Source organism: Haemaphysalis longicornis, unplaced genomic scaffold (genome assembly GCF_048455015.1).
Source record: "Haemaphysalis longicornis isolate Haplotype H1 unplaced genomic scaffold, Haemaphysalis longicornis Haplotype H1 scaffold_3, whole genome shotgun sequence".
NCBI lineage: Eukaryota > Metazoa > Arthropoda > Arachnida > Ixodida > Ixodidae > Haemaphysalis > Haemaphysalis longicornis.
In genome coordinates, this window is record NW_027526335.1 from 179,720,543 (window position 1) to 179,728,979 (window position 8,437).

Sequence of the window (8,437 nt, forward strand, 5' to 3'; positions counted from 1 at the left end):
ATAGGTAATGTCAGCATGGTATTTTTTATATGTCCCAGCAAAAGAGTGCTGATCTAGAAAAATAATGAATAGAAAAAATGATTAGCTTTAATGCGTACAGAAAAACATCAACATAAAAAAGACATGTCTCGGTTTTCTTCAAATACCGAAAAACAAAGGCTCCTAGGGGCTGTGAAGGCAAAATACAAGTTGGTTTCATTGAAAAGACTGTTTTATTCTGATAACAGCGATACCAGTTTCATCACAAAATTCAAACAAATGATGTACATATTAAAGAAAGCAGAAGAAACAGTCGGAACTGCCCAATTACTTTCTCACCACGCCGCTATAATATCATAGCATTGCGTGTGTAATCAAAGATAGCCTACCAAAGCAGCTAAGATACATAATGGGGCACTTGTAGTGGAGTGTCTGGTTCTGTTTGATCCGGTCACTTTCATGCTAACGTGCAATTAACACGGTGATAACTGTTTGTACAGCTGGCCTCCATTGCATCACACCTGCCCTTTAAACACTGTTGCATTAAATTGGAGTTTACTGACATTTCTTGCCTCCCCGCCCGCCTCCCCTTAATGGTGGATCAGTGGCTAAGGTGCTGCGTTGCTGTGCTGCTGAGGCCAAGGACCCGGGTTCGATTCCCTGCTGCGGGCTGCTTTTCTGGTAAGGCGAAAAGCGAAAACACCCGTGTGTTCGATATTTCCGTGCCGTTTAAAGGTCCCCAGGTGGTCACAACTAATCCGAAGCCCTTTAATACGGCGCGCATCATCGCCTGCGCTGCATCGGCGCCTTAAGCCTCATTATCAATTAACCATTTGCTGCGTTTTTCTTTTTGTTGCAAAGCATCTTTCGAGGCTGGAATGGCGCTGAAAGAATTAGAAAGAGCTATGGTTCTTATGAATGAACAATGTACGTTGTATTTTGTCTTCACGGCCTTTTTGAAAAAGCCTAACAATAGAACTGCAGAAAAACTATATTCTGCTCAGTTATAGACCCACTGAAAACCGTAATGCATGCATGAGACCTAATTATCATTTTAACCTTACGTGGTGCGGATGTGAGAAATGCGTGTTTTCCTTCGTTCATCACCATCATCATCATCATTTATTATACTTTTATGGGCCCCTTGCGGGGTTATTACATAAGGGGGGAGCAAGTACCGAAATTCCACAGCAGGTGATGGTCGATGGTACAGGCGTAGAAGTGAGGCAGATTCATAAAGAAATGGCAGCAACACAGCAAATATATATACATATGTGCCTAAAAGAACTGTAACAATAAAAATAGGGAGCGAAGACCCCTTTCAAAATAATTGATATGAGCCATTGATTGGCCACATGAACCAATTCAATTCCACACATGTCCCCACCCGCGGTCACGTCACCCAGCACTCATTCTCATGCACTCATAGACATAGAGTCACTGACCGCGCGGAGTGGTCAAACCATTTCGCCAGGCGGGCGGCACATACACAAGGCCACAGCCGAACGCCTAGCGCAGTCCTGGCGCGGACATCATCCCACTGTCCTCGCCTCGACGCCCCGCAGTTGTCCGCGCGCTCGCCGGCACAACGAGGGAATCGTTGTTAATCCCCTGAGGAACGCCGCCGGACTCTAGCATGCGAGTACAGAAAGTAAACACGCACAGAGCGCAGCAGCTTGTTAGGGACAGCTGCGTTCTTTGTTTCCTCTTTGCCCTCGCACGCTAGGACTCCTTAACGAAGGAAAACACGTATTTCTCACACTAATACCACGTAAAGATAAAATGACCCACTTGTCACGCCAATAACACGTAAGGGAAAATTAGGGCGCCGTCAAACACTATTAGGCCCATGGTTTCGTAATTAGCGTAGCAAGGCAGACGGTGCGAAAAAAACTGCAAATACTCACGGCTTGGCCATCTGGAACTGCAACGTTGCCTAGGATGTCGAGGCCGCAACACCTTCTCTTCACAGTTGCACAATGGAGGTGGCCGCTGCCAAAATGGACACTCCCGCCAACGACAGCCCGCGCAGGGATCGTGAGTCATAACATGTACAGTTATTCAGTTCGACTCCTCCTTATCAGCCGGGCTCCGCTGGTTCACCACAAGTGAGAGGGCGCTTTAATCGGTGGTAGCGTAAAGCATATCTGTCCGGCTACTGCCAGTGAAAGGGCGCTTCGATCGACAATTGCATATAGCACCTAAAATAAGTAAGTACTGCTGTCCGTGGTGCAGCCAAATAAACTAAAGGGTGTTGTCAGTGCACCCTGGGTCTTGACAATACGTTCCTTTATTTGTTTGCTTGCCAGGTTCTGCGCGATAGTTACGGTTTTTTTCGAGGATCTATTCTTTTGCGGGATACCTAAGCTTGAAAATGCCTGTTACTCATATCACACAAAATTGCGTACTGGCGGGCCTGCTCACAAGTGGATTGCAGATGACTCAAGTAATTGATAAGGGGAAGATTGGAATAGAGATAGAAGAAGCCGAAATGTATCTGCATAAGTTCGAGCTCTAATAAATTCGAGCTCTTTTTGATTGATTCGTTCTCACGAGGGCTACTGGGTTTCGGTGTTTTCTACACCCTGAGGTTAAGAACGGTACAATTTTCATCGCCGGATTTTAAACATACCATTTTTGAACGCTCACGTTGTTGAAACACGAAAATACCAGGTCTCAATGTAAGGCATGATTGCAGAACTCGTGTGTAGGTAGTCCGCATACGTAGACCAAAATGTCGCTTCACACTGCCAAGGCTCTAACCCAGAAGCAACTAATCATTTTTTTCACTTTCTGCGATATAGAAGCTATCACTTTTCATCTGTCTTCACGTTTTAACCGCTCTCATTGCCTACATCACGGGGCACATGCAAGGGTATCCACCGCCCTTTATTACACTTGCTTAGGGGAATCAACCCACAATGTGTTCTCAGCGCGATGTCAATTAAAATTCTGGTAACCTCAAAACAACTTATCGAATGAGCAAATATTATAAGAGCCACATCATTCTATGTATTATAAAAATTGCGCTAAAGGAAAGGACTACAGTCTTACCGCCCGGCACGAGCGATAGCTGATCGAGTTACCAAAAATGGAACTCGGTTGCAAGATATTGTTTAGTTTATTTCTTTACAAGCACCGTCCAAGACTCGCGTAGACATGTGAATGTTAATACAGACACACAAAATATTAAATGGGAGCCAGCAGTGGGAAAACGGCGAACGCGTTAGGTACGTTAAAGTAAAAACGGCCGCTAACTGCAGTCACTTTTGCTTACATTTATTGTTTCCTAATCCTGCATATGGAACTGGCACACACCTGGGGCAAAAGTAGCCTATAGTGGCCGTAACAGCTTGGTGGTGGCAATGTCATCGTCGGCGCGTTTAAACCTCGCCATGGATTCTTTCCCCACTTTTAGTGTCTGAAGCCATCGCCTAACACCGTGAATTGCGATCATTTCTGCAAACTCGATCGGCTGTCCAGAACCCAACTGCAGGGCAAACGTACAATAAGCCCATGTGCGTCCTATGCACGTGACAAGGCCCACGGAGCCGCCAATAGAAAAACCACTGCTTCATGGTTGTTTGGCTGTCTTAACTGTGGGGGGTGTTTTTGCTGTTCAGCCCGCCTTCCATTGATAGCTGTGACAAGAACAGAGATAGATAGATAGATTCTATATATATATATATATATATATATATATATATATATATATATATATATATATATATATATATATATATATATATATATATATATATATATATATATATATATATATATATATATATATATATATATACATATATATATATATGAGAGAGAGAGGGAGAGAGAGAGAGAGAGAGAGAGAGAGAGAGAGAACTTTAATACACATATAATGTGAGCGTGGTTCCTCAATCCAGGAGCAAACTGTTCAGAAGCAGGAGCCGTTCCTCAGGTCGACAGCTGGATAGCAGTTTAATGGGAGACCCATTAAACTGTGCATGGGGCCGATGGGGTTTATTTCCTTGCCCGTTGCAGGTGTTCTTTCAGAGCTTGGATAATGTAAGCTGGGGTGAGGGAACTATAGTATCTGCACTCAATAGGATCGAGCCTGTCGCGAGCGAGGTCCTCTAGCGCATTGATGTTAGCGTCCGACTAATTAGAAGTTCCCTGTAGGAAGCGCTTATAAGGCCAGGTTTGTTGAGTATTTCCAGCTTGGCTAGAATTGAGTACTGTTAGCAAAAGGAAATAAATGGTGTACAGCACCCATGACTAAAGAAAGCTTCGGGGTAAACAAACACTTTCAGTAGAACGTACAGTCCTAATTAAATCTCGCGCTTCGCGCGATGACGTACATCAGCCGCAAGCACGACTTTAATCACCTAACAACGTTACTTCCGACACATACATATGCTTTCGCACTCATTACATGATTGCGTATCTGGCTTGACGTTATTGTAGGACATGCTGACAAATTTCTTTTCGCATATTTTTAACGCTGTGCAGTGCCAGTGCTGTTGCACGGCTTCCGGGATTCGATCTGAAGTCAGGCACAGTGTACCTTTCATTCAAAGGCCGCGGACAGCCGCGGAACAACCGCGGCCGTGGTATCCGCAACTGCCAGCAAACAAAAACCATTGCGAAAATGTTTCAACACAGCACAATACTAAGAAACAAAATAATCAGTGAAAGGCTTAAAAAGAACTTATTGTCATGGGGAAATGCGAATAGTTGACGTCACTTTGCGACCGAAACCGAAAGTAGCAAGTAGCAAAAGCGCCGACAGCATCAGTTTGTTTACATCCGGCATGTTGCAATGGCGGCCGGCCCCTTCTTTCAAACTGACGTTGCCCTGCAATGAGAGCTTGCTTCCGGGCTAGTTTGTACATTACTACTTATAAAACACTGCGCTAAATTGACATTGACGAAGACGAAGGACGGCGCAACACAAGATGCACAGACACGAAAGCGCAACTTGCGCTTAGTTGCGTTTTCGTATGTCTACAACTTGTGTAATGTCTATGTAGCGCAGTGTTTCATAAGTAGTTGCCCTGCACCGCAGTTTGTAGTCAGCGTGCCTATGTGGTGAACTCAAAGGACAGTGTGGAAATCTACACTGCGTAAAAACGTGTTTCGTCGTAGAAGCAAGCAATTTTCGTGGATATGAAAATGAATGGCGAGTGATAGATCGATTTGCCAGCTGTTTTGTGCCTATCGGTTCTACGGAGACAGAACCTTCTGCGTTGATGAAGAGAAACAACCAGTGTGTAGTAGTGCGAGTGCTACGCTGTGAATGTAAGCGTGAGTATTGTTGCTGCAATAATATGTTGAAAAGAGTCGGCTTGATGTCGTTATTTTCGGCTCATCCTCTGCTACATTCATATATCTGGGTAATTTAGTAGCATATATGGGCTGTACATTTATTTGTACCAGTTCTTGGGGCGCTGGCGTAATATGTTTTTACTCTCTCAGAGCAAATATTTGTTGGAAGCTCGAACGAGTCGCATCACCGCTGTTCTAAATAGACGACGCCCGCTATCCCTCTCTCTCCGTCACGAAAGCGTGTTATTGTTTGTGTTTGCATTTTTTGCATTTCAACGTCACGAAGGGTAACCAATCAGGATGTATTTCTTTGGCGCCTTTTTTTTTAGGCATTGTGGTAATAGCGCGCGCAAATTTCAGTCAACGGTAAGCATTTTCCACTCAGTTTTCTTGGCTGTGTGCTTCGTTATCGCGTGGTTGCGGCAACAGGTAGAGTCGGAAAACAAATCGTCGCTCCGGCTGGCATCACTTCTTTATCTGTGGCATAACCGTCAACATCCGCGAGTTTCTCTGCCAGCTGCGATGTTGCGAGCCGCTGCTGATCGCAACGCAAGGCGGCGGGAACTTTGGTGGGTCAAAGCTCGCGCCGCAAGTCAGCTAAGAGATGCTCAAGTCCCCTACTTCAGATACAAGCCTACCCTTAGCTCTGACTACGATGATCCTGGGAGCCACAGCCGCCGGGAGGAAGTTTGCACTCCATCATCGTGGGTTTTGTCTGAAGGTGATTGCTCTGACGAAGGACGTGGGGACACTTCTGAGGACGATGGCACTTTTGAAGAGCAAGCTAGTTCGTCTGTCGCTTCCGAGACCAGTCTATTAGACAAGCTACATGATTGGGCTGGCTCCCACAACATTTCTCATGCCGCCCTAAACGACTTGCTGCGGATTCTTAAAGAGCTGGAACCGGACCTCCCCTGTGATGCCAGAACGCTGTTAGCGACACCAAGGGAATCTCCTATTCGCCGCCTTTCGAATGGAGAATATGTCCACTTTGGACTGAAGGCAGGACTTGCCAAATGCCTGTCTTCGGGTTTGCGTGTGGCTGACGTGCAACAGCTTCATTTAACTTTGAACATCGATGGCCTGCCACTGTTCAAGAACTCTAGCCGCTATCTGTGGCCAATACTGGCAATGGTCGAAGAAACCAAAGATAGTGGACCTTTCCCCATTGGAATTTTCTGTGGTGTAAAGAAGCCTGCCAGCCTGGATGACTACCTCGATGAGTTCATGAAAGAAATGTGTGAAGTTCAACGAGAGGGTGTTGTGTGCTCTGGAAAGCGGTGCCAAGTGATTATACGGGCTGTGGTGTGTGATTACCCTGCAAGGGTATTTGTGCAGTGTGCCAAGGGTCACACTTCATACTACGGGTGTGACAAGTGCACTCAGACAGGAAAGTGGCTGGGCAGAATGACTTTTCCCGATTCGAACGCACCTCTCCGGACTGATGCATCATTCAATGCACAACTGCAAGAGGAGCATCACACTGGAGTTTCTCCAATGCAGCAGCTTGGTTTGAAAATGGTCACGCAGTTTCCGATAGATTACATGCACCTGGTGCTGCTTGGTGTTGTTCGAAAGTTTGTGAAGTACTGGGCTGAGGGGCCATACACTGTCCGCCGATCAGATGCCCAGCTGGCTGTTATCAACGAAAGGATCTCTTTGCTGCACCCGTATACGCCTTGCGATTTCAGCAGAAAGCTTCGGCCAATGAAAGATGGGGAGAGGTGGAAGGCAACGGAAGCCAGGCTGTTTTTGCTTTACGTCTGCCCCTGCGTGCTAAAGGGAATGCTAACTGAGGAATCTTATGAACACTTCCTAGTCCTCCATGTCGCGATCCGAATCTTGTGCGCAAAAGCCTCCCCTAACAACCTGGTTTCGTATGCTCAAGAACTGCTTAAGTTCTTCGTGGAAAAGGCGCGATCAGAGAAACTTTATGGTGAGACTGTTTTGGTGTACAATGTGCACGGACTTATTCATCTCGCACAAGATGCTCGAACGTTTGGTCCTTTGGACTGCTTCTCAGGCTTCCCATTTGAAAACTATCTGGGAAGCTTGAAGAGGGCTGTCCGCTCTGGGAACAGGCCATTGGCTCAAGTTTACAAGCGAATAATGGAGAAGAATTCTGTAACCAGCGAAGCAGAGGATGTACGGTCACTTTCCCATGAACACATTCGAGGCCCCATTCCAGCAGGGGTCAATAATGCAAGGCAGTTTGGAGAAGTAGTGTACAATGGGTGCACCTTGAAGACAAGTGAACCGGACAATTGCATCCTTCTCCACACTGGCAAGTTTGCGATTGTTGAGAACATACTGACTGTGACGGGAAAGTGCGCATTGTGGGGAAGCGTTTTCGCTCTGTGGAAGACCTATACACTTATCCATGCAGGTCAAGTTTGCTTGATGTGGCAATGGTGAGCCGACTGTCCCTCAACAATTTTGTCTGCGAACTTCACGAGATCAAGGCCAAGTGCTGTCTCTTCCCAAGTGGTAATGCCTACGCCTGCTTCCCAATCCTTCATTCAAGAAACTCGTCAACTGAAGTGACAAATTCATTTTTGTGTTTTAGGTTGCAAAGGTCACCTGGGCTGCGAGGCATAGTAATTTGAACCACTTTTAGATCTTTAATTAAGCTGATTGATGAGGAGGTTTAATGAGCAGATGCTTCACAGGTGATGAGGCGCACCATAGTGGAGGGCTCCAAATTAGTTTTGACCACCTGGGGTCTTTAACATGCACCGAAAGCTCGAACCTACGGGCATTTTCGCTTTTTGCCTCCGTCAGAGAAGTGGCCACTGCAGCCAAGAATAGAACCCACTTTTTTGGGCTCAGCAGCACAACGCCATAGCCACTGAGCCACTGTGGCAGGTGATCTTTAATTAAGTTGAAATATTGAACAGAAGTGGAGCCTAGATAATAATAATAAAAGGTGCAACAGCAGGGATTCCAATCTGCGACCTTGAGCCCAGCTTTGGGCAAGTGAAACGACGTTAATTGCTTTTGTACTTGGGTTTTAGTTGCAATATGTGCACGGTAGTCTTTTTTAGTAAGCTGTTGTGACAGGCAGTTTGGCTGTATACCAATGGCACCAACAAAAGCAAAGCCTCAATTACAAAAACTGAGGCATTCAATCCATTCAGTGTACGGTTCTCAA

At 45.9% G+C, this 8,437-nt stretch overlaps 1 pseudogene; it reads left to right on the top strand.

The window, feature by feature from the left end:
- Nucleotides 1–5,808: 5,808 nt before the first annotated feature.
- Nucleotides 5,809–7,892, top strand: LOC144175567 (uncharacterized; annotated as a pseudogene).
- Nucleotides 7,893–8,437: the final 545 nt, after the last annotated feature.